The sequence below is a fragment of the Phlebotomus papatasi genome, chromosome 3, assembly GCF_024763615.1.
Source record: "Phlebotomus papatasi isolate M1 chromosome 3, Ppap_2.1, whole genome shotgun sequence".
Classification (NCBI taxonomy): Eukaryota; Metazoa; Arthropoda; class Insecta; order Diptera; family Psychodidae; genus Phlebotomus; species Phlebotomus papatasi.
Genome location: NC_077224.1, coordinates 45,690,544 through 45,712,923, shown reverse-complemented (window position 1 = coordinate 45,712,923; position 22,380 = coordinate 45,690,544). Strand labels below are relative to the sequence as shown.

General features: G+C 32.2%; 1 protein-coding gene and 1 long non-coding RNA gene across 6 annotated transcripts in view; one reads left to right on the top strand and one right to left on the bottom strand.

Annotated features, from left to right (window-relative positions):
• Nucleotides 1–1,927: 1,927 nt before the first annotated feature.
• On the bottom strand, nucleotides 1,928–14,705 carry LOC129807961 (uncharacterized). The gene is made up of 3 exons (XR_008752340.1): nucleotides 13,676–14,705; nucleotides 13,487–13,604; nucleotides 1,928–2,001 (listed from the first exon to the last, which is right to left on the bottom strand). It is a non-coding gene; the product is annotated as an uncharacterized LOC129807961 (long non-coding RNA).
• A 4,443-nt stretch (nucleotides 14,706–19,148) lies between these two features.
• The window catches only part of LOC129807959 (protein-tyrosine sulfotransferase), a 69,132-nt gene continuing 65,900 nt past the window's right edge, over nucleotides 19,149–22,380 (top strand). The window contains exons 1-2 of one of the 5 annotated variants that reach the window (XM_055857583.1): nucleotides 19,149–19,361; nucleotides 20,254–20,396. The gene's annotated coding sequence lies outside the window, so the exon portion shown is untranslated. Of the gene's footprint in view, nucleotides 19,362–20,184; nucleotides 20,397–22,380 lie in introns of all 5 variants that reach the window. The other 4 variants (XM_055857579.1, XM_055857581.1, XM_055857580.1 and 1 more) reach the window with 4 other exon arrangements.

The following is a 22,380-nucleotide window of genomic DNA, read 5'->3' as shown; positions in this document are numbered from 1 at the left end:
GAAATCAATGTGAAGTTTCCAGGTTAAGAAAATATCAAATGTGGGAAGTTTGTTGGATTTCTTATTATGACACTGGAAATTCTGACAGCTTGCTTACGGCTTGCCACATAACCTGAACTTAGCATTGTTGAGATTGTTGATGAAATAAGAACGCATAGCTCTTTCGGGGTTCGGCGGAGAAGTGTTTCTTTTTCTATCACGGGAGACATTCTGAAAGGTCAGAAATTGCCTTCACACTGGCCAAGTGAATGTTCAACGAAAGAGGTCTCTCATTTCATCGTCATGAATTATAGTTGTCTCTTTCACACTCGCAAATGACAGAGGGGAAGTTTTCTTGTCAATTTTAGTTGATGGAATTAAAGTACAAATTTGGCTATATGGACCTGATTGAGTCTGACAGCCAAAACGTAAAAAGAAGAGAGAGAAAGTACAAACAAATGAAAAATTCTAAGCAATTCCAGAGCAAATTTCAGAGAAGATTGACAAAGTTCAAATAGGAAGTTTCAAATCACAAGTAATGTTTCCACTCGTGAAGGAAGAGACACATCATCATCGGCTTCATATTCATCAGGAGGCGTAGGCTCTTCCACTGTTGCAATATACCCGGAACCCAAAAGAAGAATTCTTTGATTACTGAATTCAATCCCTGGGCGAAAAAGGAATGAGGCTGCTAGGAAATGGGTTGAGAGTTTTAACGTACTGTGGTGAGAGACTTAATTCTGGGTATTTTAGAGGACTGCCTCAGTGATCTTGGATGTATCTGCCAAAAAGTCGTATAATTTAGAGAAATCTATTTGGATCAAATGAGGAATCTTCAAGGAAAAGGATGAAGTGTCGGACTGTGAAAATAGACTGCAATGAAGAACTAATTAAAGAACACATCTCAGGATCATAATGCTTTTCAATTTTACGCGGAGAGTCAAATTCGCAAAAGTTCAAACACAGCCATGGAGAAATTCTTAGGGAAGTTCACCAATATCATGAGGAATTCAGATAAAATGAAAAATCAGAAGTCAAGTACGAAGTCAATTCCAAAAAGGTGACAGAGATAAGAAAGCGAGAAGGTGACTGCAACGAAGATGAACAGCTAAGGAAGATAGTGTGTTCTGCCTACAAGAAGGACAATCAATTTGTCAAATCCTGTCCGTCCAACAATAGGATTTCTTGTGGAAATGGTGTGAATGAAAAGGAATTGAATGGCATCCACCTACTCTATAAATAAATAAGGTCGCATAGCGTAAGATGGCGGAGATTAACCAGGAAAGTATGAGGCTTTATTTGATCTTGGAGACGAATTACCACAAAAGGTGGAATCACTTGCAGATGAATTAAAGGTAAATTTATTTCTAGTGAACGGTTACTTTCTAAAGATTGTTTCTAGTGTAGTGGAGAACAAAAATTCTGGTCAGAGTTGTAAAGGACGTATCTTTGGCGAAGTTTTCGATCTTTATGCCTATTCTCGATCTTTATTCAAGTGAAAGAAGTTACATTCGTACTCAGTGATGCATTAACTGTTTCTTTAAAAGATGATTTCGACAATGATAAAGGAGAGAGGTGAAAAATTAAAGAATGACTTCAGTGAAATTATAACTACAATACATATATATTAGATTTAAGAATTCGCTGGAAATGTGACAACTCAAAATTGATATTGCAATTTGCAAACAATTTGGGATACTAGGTGAACTATGACAATCATCGAGGACGATGATTTGCAGGATGGTCGAATGTAATCCATTTGTTTAACGTTCGGTTACTCTCAAGATATATTATAAGTTGAACAGATAGATGGCACTGAGACCCCGCTCTGTACGGAGAGAAAGAGTAGAAAATGTACTTGCGGAGGTTTCAGAGACAGTTTTTGTGTAGGATTCGTGATGGGAGGTCGCTCTGATTCTGAGCTGATCCTCCTAAAGTTTACATATATGATGCATTTTCTACTGCGGGGTGAGTGCAGAGGAATTATATTCAATCCCAATATCAAAAACTCACAGGAAATACCTAAAAAAGCAAAAAAAATTAAAAAAATATGAATAATCAATGAAGTAAGAAAACATAACAACTGCAAATGCTTGGAAAATAATGTAAAAATCAATTATCATATTTATTTCCATCTCTATCTTTTCTTTCTTATACTACAGTGGTGGAAATAAATATAACTCCATCCCATAATTCTTAATGGATCTCAACAAAAAAAATAACATAGGGGGAGGCTTTGAACTTTCGCATACAAAAATGATGTTCAAGTTCAGTGATTTTTTCTGACTACCATGCAAACTGTATGGATTCTCCAACTATGCCAAAAAAATGTCTTACTTATAAGGTTTATAATCCCACCAAACAAAATTCCAGGAAATCCTTAGATTTTCCTCCAGAGGAAAATGAAAATTTAATGGCGATTTATCCGATAGATGAATCAAGTTTCTATTATCGCACACGATTCACGCCATCATTGAACACCCCATTTTCACCGTAAATTTTGCACCGGACACTAAAAGTTGCACATCATTGTTTAAAGGGAACTCTAATCTACTTGATTAAACCATTTTTATATAGAATAAAACATTTTAATATCACTTTTTTGGAACTTTTCTGAGAGATGTTTTATTGACATTAAAAACCATTTTTTTGATTGGTTCTACGAGAATTTCACTCCGGAAACGGTTAAATCTGATGAATACTTTCTTAAAAAGTCCAAATATCACCAAATTTACACGAATCAATAAGTTTTTAAAGCTAAAAATTGACTAAAACTCTGCAAGCGAGAAGACCACACAAGATTCCACCATTCCTCCACGGAGCCGGATATGCACAAAAACGTTTGAATGCGCACCATTGAAGATTTCTCTGTTCCTGCAGCTGCAGGAATCGGGATTTAGCTCAGATATTGAGCTTCAGCAGGTGAACAAGCTAAAATTTTCACAAAACAGCTTCTCACGGACAATTTCTTTTCTTTGTCATGCAAAACAACACAATAGTGAGGTTATGTCAAAGATTGTCAAAAAACCAGTTGTAAACTGTATGAGCTTATTGCAGATGTGATTCTTTCATTGCACATTCAGTTTGTGCAAGCTTGAAAAATATTAGGTGAGATTCTTAACAAAATCTCACCTACTATAATCCTAACAAAATTTCATGTCGTCCGATCGACCTCAAATTTGGCCAAAATGTGTTTCGCCACTTCCTGATTCCGAATATATATGTGGCTAAGTTACGTTCCCGGCCGGCCGGCCGGCCGGCCGCTCTTTGGAGCTTAATAGCTCCTAAACTAAAAAAGATATCGACTTGCGGTTTTCGGCAAAGGTTATATATCGGGTGAAAATTGCAACTTGGTGCATAGACCCCCCACCCCCCACCCCTCCTTCCGCCATTTTGAAGACCCCCCTTTTTTTGTTTTCTCAATAGCTCCGCCCCTATGGTATTCAGCGGACTCAAATTTTAGTATGTTATAGCTGGGCCTTAGAGCTTTCCATCAATACCAAACTTAAGGTCCCCCGACCCCCCTGACCCGAGCTATAAGGGTCCAAAAAAAATTTCTTAAAATGGCCATTACTCCGGTTCTAATTGTCAGAATTTAAAAAGTGAGGGCTTTTTGGAAAGCTCTCGTGAAATGCCACTTCCCCTTCTAACATCGCAAGTTCATAAAACCACCGCTAGGGGCGCTTTTTTTAAAAAGAAAATTTTTAAATCTTAAAAGTTAAATAACTCAAAAATTCCATTGTGCATCGGGCTGAAAATTTAGTATGTTGTAGCCGTTGATTATACCTATCAAACAAAAAAAACCTTAAGTCGATCCATAACCCCTGACCCGAGCTATAAGGGGTCAAAGTTCGAACATTGACCGGCCTCTATCTCCGGTTCTAATTAACATAGCGACCTAAATTTTACCTTTTTGGTTTCGTCTCGATGAGCACTTTCATATGGAAGTTCAAAAAGTCACCACAGGTGGCGCTGTGATAGCGTCAAAATTCATCGAAATTCAAAGTCACTTTTCTCAAAAACGGCATTTTGCAAGTTAATGAAATTTTAGTATGTTGTAGTCCAGTCTAGGACGTTTCCAAAATGGTGCGTATGCGCGCTGTGGTTAAAACAGAACCGGAGATATGAGGGGTCAAAGTTCACGAAATTCAAAAAATCATATCTCCGGTTCTATGTGACCGATTTTGATGAGTGAGGGCTTAAACGAAAGATCTCACCAAATGCTACAACTTTCTAGAATATTTGAACTTCGTGGGACCAACACCAGGGGCGCCACAGTGGAAAAACCAATTTCAATATCACATAACCTCAATTATCTCGACTGTCGCTAAACCGATTTTGATGATTACTTCGACACAATTGTAGAACACATTTGTCTCTACATTTCGTCCATACATCATTTTCCGCTCAGACTACGCTATCACTCCGATTTTGCCGTTTAAGTGTGAAAAAAATGATTTTTCCCATAAAAACGCTTTGAAATCACTCAGATGCCAATTTGACTGCCTCTACTCCACCAAGACACTTAAAATAGGGGTTTAAATGGAAAGTCCCGCAAAATACAACAATTCTTTGATATAGTTGAAGTTCAACAAATGACTACTTGGGGCACTCTGGATGAAAAAAACGAGTTAAGAAACAAAAAACCTCGCTTATCTTGGCTTCTGAGTAATCGATGAGTTCAAGTTCTACGGCAAAATTATAGAGAACATTCTGGTCTACATTTCACCCATATAACACTTTTCTGTCAGTTCATCCAAATCCTTGATATTTTGGTTTAAATACAAAATTTGTATAATTTCACGAATTTGATTCAAGATAACTGAATGGCGTCTCCCAACTTCAGCTCCAAATCGAATTTGCATGCACTCCGAGTTAGCTCACGTTAAGAATCTCACCTACATAAGCCGGTTAGGATTATCTGTCCTTTTTTATATCAAAGAAATGCAAAATTGCTTAATAATTACTCAACTGCAGCCTATTTGAGTCAAATTACTTCTTGTTTATCAACTTTACGATTTTTAAGTTTTCCTTTTTAGTGGTGGATCAAATCGGTAGATTACAATAGATGTGAATATGAGGGATCGTATCTAAAATGAAGTTTCCTGGAAAATCTGAAAGAAGCAGTCTTCTATATGCGATCGATGAATCTGAGTCAAGTTTGTGAATTTTGTTCCACCCACAAAAAGTGCCTGTTCAGCCTAAAAGATTTTTACATAAATCTGATTCCTAATAACCCTTCTACCCTTTGTGATAGTAGTTTTTCAGAAAAGTGATATTAATTCTGCACAATCGTATGAAATATTGCACAGCAAAATTACAGTTTTGGACCTGTTTTTATTTTTTGTTTCCTGAAACTAGGAAAAAAGGATTAGACTCTCAATTTTTTCAGGAAAGATGGGATTTAAGGTTAGCTATTACAATATATAGCCATATGTGAGATTCATAAAGGAATATGGGAGAAATATGAAGTGTCTGAAGGTAGCGTATGTGCGAACGATCAAAGCCTCCCCCTACTGAAAAATCAAAATGTTGATTTTTTAAGTCGATTTCGAGACTTTTTGTTGAGTTTTTTTTTTTAAGAATTACGCAGTGGAATTATACTTATTTCCACCACTGTAGAGATCTGCGGAAAAACTTTTGTCACGGTGTGCACGCAGCTTTAAAGTAGTGTGCGATGCGCATGAAAGTTCTAAGAGAAATTTAACAGAAGGTCTTTTTTTAATACAGTGGTGGAAAGGGTGGAAATAAGTATAATTCCACCCCATAATCCTTAACCCTTTAACGACGAGACACTTTTTACGGACTGAAAATCAACAATAAAAATTAAACTAAGAAACATAATCAATGATAAGTCTTACATCTAACCTTGGAAAGTCCAAAAGAGTCTGATTTGGTATGTTTTTTTGCTACTATAAACGATAGGAACGAAAATAGCCTAAAAATTTAAGTAATTTTTCTGACAATACCAATGAATAATAATTTTCGCTTTAATGAAAAATACTACGTATGAGAATTGTAGTTTTTATTGCCAAAAGGGCTTTTCATAAAAAAAAATTGCAAGTATAAAAAATAAATAAAATCAATTATGAATTTGAAAATTTAAAAATTCACCATTTTTTAGCTTAAATATTTACTACATAGCAAATAGCTAGAGACTTGCAAAAAATATTCTAGATTCTTTCACCCTTCTACTTTACAATTATGTACAGACATAAGAAAAAAAATAACTTTAGATAGTCAGGAAAAATCATTTTCTTTATGGGACACCGGTGTTCCAATAGTCCTTAAAGGGTTAAAAGATCTAAAAAAAAAAAAAACTTGAACTGGTGATTTAGATGCTATACTAGGTCTCGAATACTATATTTTTAATGCGAATTTCATGAATTTTTAAATAATATTGTGTACCATACAATATATTAATTATTAGTACTATAATTTTTTTTAATGTTTCTAAAATATTTAAATTTTCTTATTTATTGTAAACTTACTTATTTTTTCTTAAGTATTTTTATTTAATTTTTTTTATTTTTTATAAATGCTCAGAAAACTAAATTATCGTTAATACTAATAAAAGAAATATATATAAATAATAATAAAAAAAAACATTTTTTTTCACGGACATATGAAAGTATTGAGAAATCCTCAATTTGCATATACTTGTCAAGAAATTATCCCTCATTAACTTTGCCAAAAATTGTTTTGCTCTATCTTGAGGGAAAACGTCCTCTTATGTTAGGAAATTTATACTTCCAACAAAAAAATCTATTTTGAGTTGTTTTTATATATAGGACTCTTATACTAAAAGCAAGTTAAAGATTTTAACATTTTCTTGTAGATTATGCGTTACATTTTCTCAACAAAACGCCAATTTCGAAATGTGCGTTCTAAAGCGTTCTAGTACAAAAATCTAGTAAAAAAATCAATTTTCATGCATAATTTAAATTTATTTTATAAAAGAATTTTGAAAATGCAGAAACAGATTTTCCAACGCATGACCATTTAAAACAAATTTGAATTAATATGTTAATTGCTTAAATGAATTTTTTGTATTATTTTGAAATAATTATATAGGTTCTAAACTTATATTTTAATACCTAATAGTGCCTGGCATTTTAAAGTGTTAAAAAAATCCTGGATTGACATGAAAACCGGCTAAAATTAAGGAAGAAAATTATTTGCATTGGGTGTAACATTCTCACAGCTTCAGCATAAAATAGTTCAAATTGTGTACAAAACCCGCATAGTGTAAGCATTAAATGGTTACGTTTCATCATAAAGCGGGTAGGATTGTCTATAAAACTCACACAGCTCAAGAATATAACGTTCTAGGACAGTACTCCCAAGTGGCTTAATAATAAGACAGTTAAGATTGTGCAGAAATCAAGCACACTTGTATCATAAAACAGTTCAAGTTGTGCTAAAAGAACACACAAATCAATTACAAAACGGTTAGAATTATGCTAAAATCACGCACAGCACAATCATAAAGCGGTTAAAATTGCGCTTAAAAAAGCGCTCTCCGTGATTTTGAGCGCAATAACCGTTTGATGATTAAGCTGTGCGTGATTTTAAGCGCATTCACCGTTTTATGATTGAGCTGTGCGTGATCTTAAGCGCATTATATCCATTTTGTGCCTGAGCTGTGCGTGATTTTAAGCGCATTAAGCGTTTTATGGTTGGACCGTGCGTGATTTTAAGCGCATTATCCGTTTTGTGACTGAGATGTGCGTGATTTTGAGTTTATTAACCGTTTTATTATTGAGCTGTGCGTGATTTTGAGCTTATTAACCGTTTTATTATTGAGCTGTGCGTGATTTTAAGCGCATAAACCGTTTTATGATTGAGCTGTGCGTGACTTTATGCGCATTAACCGTTTTGTGACTGAGCTGTGCGTGATTTTAAGCGCATTAAGCATTTTATGGTTGGATCGTGCGTGATTTTAAGCGCATTATCCGTTTTGTGACTGAGCTGTGCGTGATTTTGAGCTTATTAACCGTTTTATTATTGAGCTGTGCGTGATTTTGAGCTTATTAACCGTTTTATTATTGAGCTGTGCGTGATTTTAAGCGCATAAATCGTTTTATGATTGAGCTGTGCGTGACTTTAGGCGCATTAACCGTTTTATGATTGAGCTGTGCGTGACTTTAAGCGCATCAACCGTTTTATGATTGAACTGTGCGTGATTTTTAGCACATTAACTGTTTTATGATTGAGCTGTGCGTGATTTTCAGCACATTAACTGTTTTATGATTGAGCTGTGCGTGATTTTTAGCGCATTTACCGTTTTATTATTGATCTGCGCGTTCAACGCAATCTTGGCTGATTTATGATTGTGCTGAGCGAATTTTTATGCGCAATTTTAACCGTTTTGTGGTTGAACTGTGCGTGGTTTTTTTTAGCAGAGCTTTAACCGTTTTATTATAGAGGTTTTCGAATTTGTAAGCGCAATCTAAACTTTGGTTCATCCAGCAGTGCGTGTGTTGAAAAGTTAAACTTCAATTTTTAAGTTTAACTGGTTTTATTTAATTTTGAAAATGTAGTAAAATTTTATTTATTTAAGAAAAAAAGTTAAATGCAAAAGTGGAAGCTCTCCTTTTCAGGGAATGTAGTACTCAATGTTACTGATCAACAGTAAAACAAATGAAAATTTTTGAGAATGGGGTTTTTTAAGAAAAATTAATTTTGAAATTTTTTCAAAAAAAAACCAAAAAACCGTCATGGCCTCTACACACTATGAGAAATTTTTCCAAAAAATGCGTTTTTAAAGAAAATTTCCCCCCTCCTTGTAGGCAGAAGCGTCAGAATTTTTAAAAAAAGGTAATTTTTGACGAAAATTGCTTCTAGTGTGTGGACACCATTACAAAAAAATTTGAGTAGATAATGCAAAATCCAGTATATCGATTTAAAGAGAATAAAATTATCTTTCGAATAAAATAAAAAAAGAATAAGAAGAAACCTCAGCCCGTTCCCGAGATAGTGCATATTAAAATAAGGGAAGAGCACCACGGATCGGGATGTTAAGAGACATGCTTCGTATTTAATTCAAAATATAAACTTCAGAATACTGTTTGGTATTTTTTGTGTGTTAATTAATATATTAGTGATCAATTTAACTATATCTCAGCCTTTGAATTTTTAATTTTTACAATAACATAATAAAAAATAGATGTAATTGCAAACTTGCACTCTGTACCTCGAATCGTCACAATTTTAATCAGGTGTCTCTCGAAAAATTGGTTTGATAAATAAAATCTGAGCTAATGCACTGTGTTCTTGTGAGAGTTAAATGCTAAAAAGTAGCTAATAAGTTTTAAAAATTCATTTGATTTGGAGCAACAATATTGTAATAATCTGACGATCCGAGGAACCCTGCCGATCGCTAGTGCTCTCCAGTTATTTATCAAAAATCACAAATGAAGAATGAAGCGCGAACCGCCATCTTTGGCGCCATGCATCTCCGGCTAGGAATTTTTTTTGGGTAAAAAAATAGGGGTAATATTTTATCATGTATTTTAACATATGTAAAACTCAAACACTTCTGAGACCATGATTTGCGATTTGCGATTTTTCGGTCGTATTGAGATGGATTGGCCCACTGATTGGCATTTTCATTTTTTTTTTTACAAAACGAATTCAAATTATTTGTGAAAATGTAAAATTGTTTTTAAGAAGATATTTTTTGACGAGTTACTAGAATCTTAGCTGAATTGGTGGGAGACAGATTTTTTTAATTGTCGTTATGTTGAAAAAATTTAATGCAAAATCTACTAAAAAATGTAAAAATCTTTTAATTTTTTTTCGTTTATCAGTTCTATATAAAAACAACTTAAAATAGATTTTTTGTTCGGTGTATAAAATTCTTAAAATAAAGAAAACATTTTTATTCAAGATAGAGCAAAACAATTTTTGGCAGAGTTGATGAGGGAAAATTTTTAATGAGTATATGCATGCATATTAAAAATTTCTCAATACTTTAATATCCGTGAAAAAAAAGTTTTTTATTATTATAGTTTTTAAATTTTTATTATTATATATTATTGATAATCCATTTCTTTTGATATTTGAAAAAAAAAACAAAAAATTCTAAGATTAAATAAATACTTAAAGACCAATCCAACTCAACTCAGATGGGAATAACGAAAATCGCTCCTTCACGGTCATAGGCATTTCCGTTCTGAATATGGATAGAGAATTAAACTCACTTCTCTATGCACATTCAAAGTGGCAATGTCTTAGGTGCTAGTTTTTCATAAATTGAAATACACACAAAAATTGTATAGGAGAGACCGGGGTGATTTGGGACAGGGGTAGTGTAGGACAAGGCGATTTTTTCAATTAATTTTTGAATTAAATGGGATTTAACCATTACTGTATCGTAGGCAATATTAAGATGTATCTTGATTAAAAGAATGGATATCCTCAGTTTTATTGTCTTAATTCTATGAACACTTTTTTAAAAATTGATAAAAATTGTATATTTTGACGTCTCAGTTTTCCTCTTTGTATTTTATATCAGCGATATATAATCAAAACTTTTTTATCTCATTAGCTAGCAGTGTAATCTTGGAACATATTTTTATAAAAGTTTCAGAGATTATACGCTCTTGTTTTTTTACTTAGGGGTTTTAAATAGCAAAACTACACGCGGGGATGTTTGGGACACCTGAAAGGGGATGAATGGGACGTTAATTTTCGACAAGATTGTAGGTGGTATGCAATTATTTATTGTCAAAATGAAGAGCAATGCCCAGTTTCTACTGGAAATCTTCCTCTTGTGCAAATTTTATCAGTGCAGCAGATTTCTCTAACTACAGGGACAATTAAACCATCATTGTCTTGGGAATCAATAATTCCTTCTCAGAGGATATTCGATCTTTGCCCAATCTATTTAAAAACTATTTTTTTCGAAAATTTCTCGAACAACTTTTCCAGAAAAGGCAAGGCGAGAGCTAATTCAGAGAAATAATGAGAAAACAGGTACAATGCAGTTGTCGTAAAATCAAACAGGAATCAATGAGTTCAAAACTAAGAGTTGCAAGAAAATCTACTCGCCTGAGGCATTTGATAATCACGATTGCAATATTTAGATTAAAAAAAGAAAAGAAAGGTAGATGGAAAATAAGAAGAAAATACTTTAAATAATTGATTGACAATAAATGACTCTACTGTACAAATAAAATTGATATTAATTTCTAAGTGTAAATAAGAGATGAAACATTTTTATTTCTATCAGAAATATTTTTAATCTGGTATTTAAAATTAATTAACGTGTTCCAGTGTTACAAATTATGCGAGAAAAAACGCGTCCCAAACATCACCTTTTGCGTCCCATACTGCCCCACAACGGGGAGGTTTGGGACAAAGCGTCAAGTAAAATGTTTTATCTTCTCCAAGAAAACTCAGTTGTTTTCCAAGTTCTATCTAGTACTTTTTATAAAGTCAATCCCCATAAGTATCCTCTAGACCGCATAAAATTGTAATACTCTATCGTGGTTTTTTGGAATACTGTCTCAAAGTCAAAGCATGAAAAAGTGTCCTAAACCTCCCCGGTCTCCCCTATATATATTTTTTCATTTTGCCAAAAAAAAATTCCTAGTCCCAGATACAGGGTGTCAGATATAAGGTCTCGCGCTTTCTCACTTGCGATTCTTGACAAAAATTTTAAAATGCTCTATCTCGGAAACAGGTTAAATTTTTTTTTTATTTGAAAGATAATTTCGTTCTCTTTAATGACCATCGCACAATAACTTTTGTTTATAAACATGTTTTCAAAATTTCCCATGAGAATGAGCGAGATGACTAGATCTATATTACATTCACTCTCATTGAAATGTCAAAAACATGTTTACTAAACAAAAGTTATTGTGCGATGGACATAAGATGATATACTTGATTTTAGATATATGTTCAATTTTTTTCATGGCAAACTTAGAATTTCTTTTTTTTAAAAATCAAAAGCAATTTTTAATCGAAAAAGCCAATCTCAAAATTTTTGATTTTTCTTTTAGTGTTGATCAGAACATTGAATACTATCCCTAAAAAGAAGGGCTTCCACTTTTACGTTTAACTTGTTTTTTAAATAAATAAGATTTATTTACAAACATTTATTATACATTTATTTAAACATTTTTAAAATTAAATAAAACCAGTTAAACTTAAAATTGGAAATTCAACTTTTCAGGGAATACTCCATAGTACTTACGAACAGTTAAAAAATATAAATTTTTGGAACTCGCAATTTTTATTTATTTTTTTTAATGAATATGAAAAAAGTTAATCCCCCTCCCCCTTTATGGCCCTCCGACTTGATCTGTAATGGGTCAAAAATTTAATTTTTAATTAACCATATTTCCGTTTCTAATTGATCAGAATTTGTTGATTTTGGGTGATTAGGAAAGCTCTCGTTGTTGAATACTGCACCTCTTCTAAACATCCTATAATCATTATCCAAATACCATTCTAATATCATGGAAGGTCCCATTAATCGAAAAATCGATTTGCGAAAATACGATGTCGAATCTCATCTGGGTTCTATTTTATGTTCGATCTTTGTGAGTTTCAAAACGTAACCATGGTCATTTTTTTTTTAACTTTTTTGGTTTCTTAGACCCAGCGCCTTCCAGACTTTAATTTTTCCTCTATTTTGGTTCGTCAAACAATTTCCCCAAGATATTTCAACAAAAATTTGATGTAAAACTTTAAAATGGATTATAATTTAATAATTTAGTTAAAAATTAAATTTTTAAAAGATATAAACCTTAAATTCATCAAAAATAAATCGCTAAATTTATCGCCTGGAAATATAATTATTACCAGCTTAGCAGACGAAATTCTATTACATGTTTGAGGATACTAACTTAACTCTTTCGTCTCTTCTGAGACTCTGAGGACCCAACACAGTATATGATTATTGTGTGAAAAAAATTGTTTTCTTAATTATTCAGAACTGATAAAAAACCGATTTTTGTGGATGATTACAAACTATAAGGATGTCCAATTGTAAGATATTTTTTGTAGGACCTCAATTAATTCTTGTGCTGAGATATTTTTGATTAAAAAAATGCTGCAAGCCAATTTCACCAATTTGTAATCAAAAATATCTCAGCTCAGGAATTAATTGAGGTCCTACAAAAATATCTTACAATTGGACATCCTTATAGTTTGTAATCATTCACAAAAATAGGATTTTTATCAGTTCTGAATAATTAAGAAAACAATTTTTTTTTACACAATAATCATATACTGTGTTGGGTCCTCAGAGTCTCAGAAGAGACGAACTTTTTTTATTGATAGAAAAAGGACATTATGTTCGGATTTTTGTTTTGTTTTTTTTTGAGACTAGGCTTTGTTAAGTTCTTTAAAGTATTATGATTATGGGGTGGAATTGTAATTCTTCCCTCCACTGTTGTAAATTCAGTTGTTTCTTTTTTTTTGTAACTCCAAAATGCTATCTTACTTTTTAAATACTGAATTCACTTTTAAATTGAATCAGGAAAATACTTACTGGGATCCTTCATTTGTGTGTACAAGCCATTAGATAAGGCAACAGCCCAACCAGTTAAAGGAGGCAAACTTTAGTATGACCTCAAAGATACTGTCTACAATCTTAGCCAGAAATAATGCTGTGGATTGAAAATATTCATTGATTAGTAGTATTATCCACTAGGAAGCATATCCTTCCTACAAAACATACCTGATCAAATCAAATCCAGATAGATATCCAAGACATTCTTCAAACTTTCATGTTGGAGGTTCTGTTCTACGAGATGTACATCCCTGAGAAGTCTCTTCGAGTGAGAAGTCCAACAAGAAATACACCACGTTGGATGACGTTTACGTGATCAAGAATGGAGGGTACAAATTGTCCAAAATCCTCCAAAAATTGAAGACAATCATTCGCCTTCTTCTCACCGGAACATCCCTGCGGAATAATTTCCACGAATTCTGACACTTCTATGCTGAATTTCCTCCTTCCGGACGTCTTCAACAGCAGCGATGATTTTGACTCCTGTGGTACTAACGTGGTTAAACCAGAGTCATCGTTACTTCTTTCCTGTTTTGTTACTTCAATGGGAACATCTTCTGTGGCCTGTCTGAAATTTCCGTCGTCTCTGGCTCCTTATAAAAACACCTTCCGGAAGCTTATTCCAGTATCGAATTTGAGGCTCTCCGGACTATATTTGCACTTGGATGAGCACTCAAAATGAACCAACAATATGTCCAGGAACTTTCAAGTAGTATATTTTCACTTCCTAATCTTTTTGTTAGTTTCGCGGACGTAATTTATTGATGTATTGTGGTGATTTTTGTCCAAAAACTCTGTCCAGTAAATCATCATCAAAACACGTTTACACACATCACAGGGCACTTGATTTCATTCGTTTTTAAATAAATGCGGCCCTGTGATAATTTTTGGCCACAAATATTTTAATAAATATCACTAATAACTCTGAAAACTGCCATTTTAGCTGAGATTTTCACAACAAAACACTTTCATGAAATGTAAACAATGAAACATAACCTCACAATCACATGTTTTGTGTCCGGGAAGTAAAAATTGTTTTTTATTTCACATTTTCACTATTTCACGCACTGCTCGTGAAGTTTTTAATTAAAAAACTTAAGAATACGAACAAATAGAGGTAAATTGTATCATATTTATACCTTTTTTTTGCAAACTCGTGTATTAATTTGTACCGAAAAAAATACAGTGTAAAAACGGTCGTTTCAAATTAGAAAAAAATATTTATTTGACTTTTATTCAAATACGACGAATTCTTGCTCATGTTTTTAGTACAAAAAATTGGTACCCCTTATTTTTAAATTCGAATAACAGATTTGTTTTGCATATCATATACACCTTTTTAATCTTTTATTTAATTAATAATAAATTTAATAATAGGCAGATATATTATCATAATAAAAAAAGAGCCTAAAAAAACCAATTTGCAAAATTAGTCAAAAAAATAGTGAATTCTGAGATTTCACTTTTACGACATTTTTCTTAGGTTTCAAAAAATTATAGTTTCTTGTTTTTCACATTTTTCACAAAAAATAAAAATTTCAATTACACCAATTTCACTGCATTATTAAATTTATAAAAGTAGTAAATCTTTGGCAACTTCTTGAAAATACAGTAGAGTCTCGCTATAGTCCATATTTGGTTCCAAATTTGACACTTGTGTCGCACTATAGTCCATGTAATTTTTTAAAATTATCAACGACTTTTAGTATTGAAATTCCTCGACGGCTTCCACTTTCTTTGCGATTGTGGTACTTGTCCTTGCTCTCTTCATTATTGATCACAATTATCACAACTACTTAATAAAGTTTGCCAAAAATATTAAAATAATTATGCTTGTTACGTACTAAAAAACATAACCTAACATAAAATCAGTGTTTTGAAATCAACGGTCGATAAATTGTGGACTATAGAGCGATGGCCTATAGCGAGACTCTACTGTAAATAGTTTTTGACTTTTTTTGAAATAATTTTAGATGGTAAATTAAATATTAACTAGACTTATTTGTGAAAAAATTAAAGTTATAATTTCCTTTTTCATTATATTGTGGCTCCTTTTATGAACTTTTATTGAACAGACATTCACAAATTTGTAAAATCACAAAATTCAACTCTACTGGAGAGAGGTTTAAAGTTTGACAACTAATATTATTATATTGTATAAATTGAGATTCTTTACAATCTCAGCTTTTATGCTACGAGATAAAATCCTACCTCTCGGGCCTAAAGTTTGGATCTACACCATCTACACGTTTTTGCACTTATAAATCACGAATATCATATGCGTTAAAAATCTAATCGTTTTATTATTTTTACTACTTACAGAATTCTTTCAACTTTTACAATTATTTTATCAAACTTGAATATCTTCTCGTTAAAGCAATTTTTAATATATTTACAGTTAGATAACGAGAAAAAATGAATAATTGTGCCAAATTGTTTTCAGTTTCTTTTTTCTCATTACCTTTTGTTGTTGGAATAAATTACGCAAATTTTTGAGATACTGATTTCTGCATCTAAAAGATACCATCTTTTCATATTATTGTAGGTAGACTTACCAGTCTAGTTTGGAGTTTCAAGTTTAGATCATACCATAGACAGATTTTCGTAGATCTTGTAAATACCTACTACATTTTTGTTGTCTTAGTTTTTAGATCCTTGACAAAATTTTCCACTTAAAAAATTAAAAATCAAAAAACAAATGGGGAATAAATAAAATCATGGTATAGTTCATATTTCTTGATTTTGTCTAATCTTCCCAAAATATTTTTCACATAACAAAATAATATGTAGTTTTAAGATTTTAAGCATAGAAATAAGATTCCGAATTATTACAAAAGTAAGCGGTTTCTGAATATAATCTCAATTATAAATTGAGGAGTATTGGTAGGATATGCTTCCCTTAGTTAGACTAACTGAAGATAAACTTTGTTTTTGCAGTAAACAAAATTTAGTAACAAATTTTAGTATATTTTTAAAATTCTTTGTAGGTTAAACCACTGTCTGCCTGCTATTTTTGGTTTATTTTCATCTACACAATTCCAATAAACATGGTGATTTCCTTTTAAAGAAGACAGCCAGATTCTAGTAGTGTTCTTTTCTTTTAATTTATTTAATATTGTTTGTACAACCTTCCCGTAGAAGAATTTTCTACAAACGGGAGTTCAGAAATTGCATTACTCTTTATTTTCTTTTGTTATGATGGGATTGTACTCGTTCCCTGTTGAAACAAGTCCAGAGAACCTTACTGGATGCAATTAGAACACCATTAACGCCTGTCAGAACAATTCTGATGATATGAAGAAGACTCGAACCCTAGTCTTTTGTACTTGTAATATATACCACAAGACACATCCTCTCAATTTAGTGATTCTTTTTAAACTTGCTATCCTTGCATTATTAATATGATTTTTCTGAGGCGGAAAAGGTTTTTTTTTTTATTAAAGGTATTTGTGCTAAAATAAATAGTTTTTGACCTGTGATCTTATTTTGTTTCTTTCTGTATTTTTTTTAGGACATTCATGAAATTAGAGGCCATTCTTAAGAGGTTACATTTACTTGGGTCAAAAAGACTGAAAAGAGTCAGCATATTTCCTCTATTTTTTGCAAAACAGAATTTAATTCAAGTTTTTACATGTATGTAAGAGTACATAATTTAAATTAAACTACATTTTCCGAATTTTGATTTAAGAATTTAAAAATTTAGCCGCTGGGACCTGATTTTTAGGAATTTTTTTTTGAAACAAAAAGGAAAACTTATAGTGTAGCTGGATAAGTAAATTTCAGCGACATTTCGAAATGATCCTCAGGTTTTCTTTACTTAAAATTAAAATCCTCGGTGAGAGTGATTTAAGAATTTATTTTCATTTATGTTACATGTTGGGTATAAAAATTGGCTATTTGCTTATCTCGAAGTCACTGTCTTTTAAAATTTCTCCCAATAGTTTAATATTCGGCTATGTTGAGGCTATTATTTTTCGGAGACTTTGCTCTTATTACACCTATTGTTTTATTCCTGGTTCCTAAATTCTAAAACAAGTTGTTTACATCTTCCGCGACGTCCAGACCAGACTCCGCATCATCAATTCGTGATAAGAGTGTAGCCTCTATTTAATTAACTTCAAACTTCAGACGTAATAAATATTATTAATTTTTTTGTTAAATTTCCTTTTGATTTGGCTAATTAAATTGAATTATTTTGAATGTTATGTTTCTGGAAAAATATCAAGATAACAAACTTCATACTTGAAAGTAACTCACAAAGTTTAGAGGATACTAACAAACTTTCTTTTCGATGGACAAGGTTATTCAAAGTAGATTCATATGAAATCAAAAAACTAAATAATTACCTGTTAGCAGATAAGTTTATCTAGCGCTTGAACGAAGGATGTTACGATTATGTTGCCTTGATCACAATTTAACCCTCTAACGGGTAAGACCGCCTCCAGGCGGTCTTCACAAAAATCACATTTACAGAAATAAAAATAGATAATAGACAGATAATAAAGGTTTCATTTATTTAAAAGTACTATAGTGTCCTCAGTAATAGTCTTATAAACATCTCTTGAAAGTTTGAACTCATTTTGACTCTACGTTTTGTTGCGCTATTCCCAGTTTTGTGTGACAGGTCAGAGAAAAAGCAACAAAAAATATTTGTGCAAGAAAACTCATTTCCAATTTCCATAAAAATATCGATATAATGTTATCTAACTAAAATAAATTTATTTTTTACTAAAAGATATGTCATTCTACTTTGTATATTTTATTTAAAAAATTTGAAAAAACTAAAAATGTGAATTTTAGAAGCAAAAAGAGTTTCAAAAAATTTTTATATTTTCTCACCTAGCGCCTAAACTAGAAGAGATAATGAAGAATGGATGGTTTTTTGGACTTTATTGGATCATAATTATCTTAGAAAACATTGTTTCAGAACATTTTTTTTCGCATATTAAAGAAAACACCGTTAGAGGGTTAATTTACAAGATGAAACGTGATGTCAAATACGTTAAAAAATTGTGTTTTTTTGTAGAAAGTTCTCCTAAAATTATAAATTTCATTTTTTATCCCGAAAATTCTACGTTCAAGGACTATAGATTAGCTTATATGCTAACAGGAAATATTTGTTTTTTTTTTAATTTCTGATGAACTTACTTTGAGAGTAATTTTATCTACTGAATTAAGTGTTTTTATAAAATAAATACCTGTTTGGCGTATTTTTCATTTTTTTCATGCAATTATATATATCTTTTAATTTCTAACTATTTTACATTTTTTTTATATAAGGTAAAGTACCCTTACTCGACCGGGTTCCTCTATTCGACCGGTGGGTCAATTTTTGAATATTTGATGGTGAATTTCATCAATTTCTATGAATTTGTCACTGATTCGTATTATTTAAAGAATAATTGACCTATTAATGTTAGATCATACACAAAATATTATAGCAAATATAATTAAATTGAATAAATAAATCTACCGGTCGAATAAAGGGTACTTTACCTTAGTTCGTATCTTTCATTGATTTCATTGTTTTCCGAGGTTTAATTTTCATTTCATACTCCAACGGTTTTTGATCGGAGACACATCATATGATTTTTAGTACAACTTCCTCACTTTTGCTCAGAAAAAAAAAGTTCACTGACACTGATTTGACGTCTCCAGTGACGTTTTGGTGGAGTTTTTGTTCTGGTGCGAGATGCGAGAATTTTCCTCATTTTCCACTGTTCGGAAACCGTGTTTGGTTTAGTTTAGTCGGTCACCTCATATGATTTACATCGGAGAGTTTGTCCTTGTGTTATCTCTACGGACAGTTGTGTGATCGTTATGATAATTTCCTCCAACTGTGTCTTCCTTCCGGGTGGGTGAAAATCATGAAAATTCTCTCGGATATTTTCCACCTTCTTGTGCTCTCTTCCATTTCCGGAGATTTTTCTCACGTCCAGCATCTTCCGGGACCAGAAATGTCACCGGAAATTGCTCCTCTGTGGACTTTTCTGCACTTTGGATTTTTTTTTGGGGGAAAACTCTGGCATGGGCTTTTTTAATGTGGGCCAAATTCCAGAGATTGTCACTCGAAATTCTTCCATTGCCTTATCTCATACACATTATCAGGTAGAAACGGAAGGTGTTCATTCCCCAAGGCATCCTCAACACCTCTGCCAACACATACCTCAATCTCCCAGACATTTACCTTGTTTGATTACCAACGAAGACGAGTGTGAAAATTCAATTAAAATCACGCTTTCATCTACATCTTTTCTTCATCATTTCAATACCATTAACCATTCATCTTGACTTTAAATCAATTTTCGCTCCAAATCAAATTATTAATGCCGCCACTTGGAAATGATTATGCGGTAGTTATTTTACAAATAATCGTGCACTCCCATAAATAATAACTTCAATTTAAATTCAATTAAAACCACTAATTGCAGATTATTTTGTGAACTACATTTGATGATTTAATATTATTCAACTCTTGATGGCAAAAAAAAGCCTCCAAAAAAAGTTGTCAACAATTTTGGAGTGCCATTTTACAATTTTATTTCAATTAAAAACACATTAAAATCGTTAAAAAAAAATAAGTTAGGTAATTACTCGGACAATGAGCGCAGTGCAATGGAAATTGAAAGAGAGCTTTTTGTGGGATAATTCCAAAAAAAAAAAAAAAAAAAAAATAGGAAAGAAAAACGAGAGAGTGGGATCTATTCTGAGAGAAGCTCATGCAAAAATAATTAAAACAGTTTTAGTGGTCACACATTTTCTGACAATTGTGCACTGAGGGATTAGAACCAGAGGAATTTCTGCATTACATCTCTTAAGAGGATTCGACCATCGTCCGGAAACATTCCAAACTCCATTGCGGATTTTTATCAAGCTGAAATAGAGTGTGGTGAGTTTCCAAGAGGACAGACTATTTTACTAATGAACCGTATTCGTTTTGATAATTAAATTCCCCTAGAAGTATACATTTAGCTTTATGTAGATTAAAGAATAAATAGAAGAACTGGGGCAAAATGTAACAAAACGGATTTTTTTAAAAAATTATTTTCCCGGAGTTTTGAACTGATTTGACCCAGCGAACAGAGTTAGGTAAAAAAATATCGTTTTCGGCATATTTTTGCTTAATTGAGCAACAAAAATATGCTGACCGGTCAGCAGTTTTTCAACAAAAATTGCTAACCAGATATATGGAAATGACACTGTTCCCGAAGTATCCAATTTTAAAACAATTCTAAGAGTTTTCTTACGATTCGTTCTGACTTCTCGTTAAATGCTATAACTTTTCCAATCATACCTATAACATACCATCGCTAGAGCGCTAAAATCGAAAGTTCTACAGTAGAGTCTCGCTATAGTCCATATTTGGTTTCAAATTTGACACTTGGGTCGCACTATAGTCCATGTAATTTTTTAAAATTATCAACGACTTTTAGTATTGAAATTGCTCGACGGCTTCCACTTTCTTTGCGATTGTGGTACTTGTCCTTGCTCTCTTCATTGTGGATCACAATTATCACAACTACTTAATAAAGTTTGCCAAAAATATTAAAATAATTATGACAACATTGCATGTCGCGTACTAAAAAAACATAACCTAACTTAAAATCAGTGTTTTGAAATCAACGGTCGATAAATTGTGGACTATAGAGCGATGGCCTATAGCGAGACTACTGTATTTTCTAAAATTCGATGTCGAATATCTCTGAAAATCCATTTTAAATTTCGAATGAACTTTACAGTAGAACCTCGCTATAGGCCATCGCTCTAGTCCACAATTTATCGACCGTTCAAAACACTGATTTTAAGTAAGGTTATGTTTTTTAGTACGCGTTATGCAATATTGTCAAAATTAATTTAATATTTTTGGCAAACTTTATTGACTAGTTGTGATAATTGTGATCCATAATGAATAGAGTGAGGACAAGTACCACAATCGCAAAGAAAGTGGAAGCCATCGAGCAATTTCAATACTAAAAGTCGTTGATAATTTTAAAAAATGACATGGACTATAGTTCGACCTAAGTGTCAAATCTGGAACCAAATATGGCCTATAGCGAGGCTCTACTGTATAATTATTGTTGCTGATGTCAAAACCTTTCCAACGGTGGCTTGATATAACTAACAATTTGCAATCAAAACATTCTTATTGGAAATTTACTAACAATCTTGTCCAATACCATTTCCTTCTATTTCGAAGGAAAATGTGCATTTGAAAATTGTCATTTCTAAAAAAAAAAGTGACGTTTCTGCTTACAAGGCAAGGGAAATTTTCTTTAAAATCCTTTTTTTTTTTAAATTGTTCCTAGTGTGTCGAGGGCTTTAAGGAACATTTGCTCTAAAAGTTGTTTTATGGACATTTTTAAAAATTCTAAATATTAATAGGCTCGTATTTGGTATTCTAAATTTGCTCTCTTAGGCTGTCTACACACTATGAGCATTTTTTAAAAAAATTCTTTAAAAAATAACCCTAAAAAGGTTTTTAAAAAGAATCGGCTCTACACTAGTGAAAATTTTTGTAAAAAAATGGATTTTTTACAGAAATTTGTCTAGTATGTAAGCAATTTTGTAAAAAAAACCGACCCATTTTTATTTTTTAAAAATTTTTTTAAAGAATTTTTTTAAAAAATGCTCATATGTGTAGACAGCTTTAAAGAAAACCATCCTAATTGAAGGAAATTGGACATATTTGCTAGATAATTTAAGTTTCCTCAACTTTATCTTAAGCCGGTTTCCTTATCTTAAGAAGGGCCTGTGCACATTAACACTTTAAGGACGAGAGTTTCAAAAATTGGGTGTCAGAAAAAAAAACTTTTTTGGGACACCGGTGTCCCTATCGTCTTTAAAGGGTTAAAAACAATTTTTGACTAATTAAA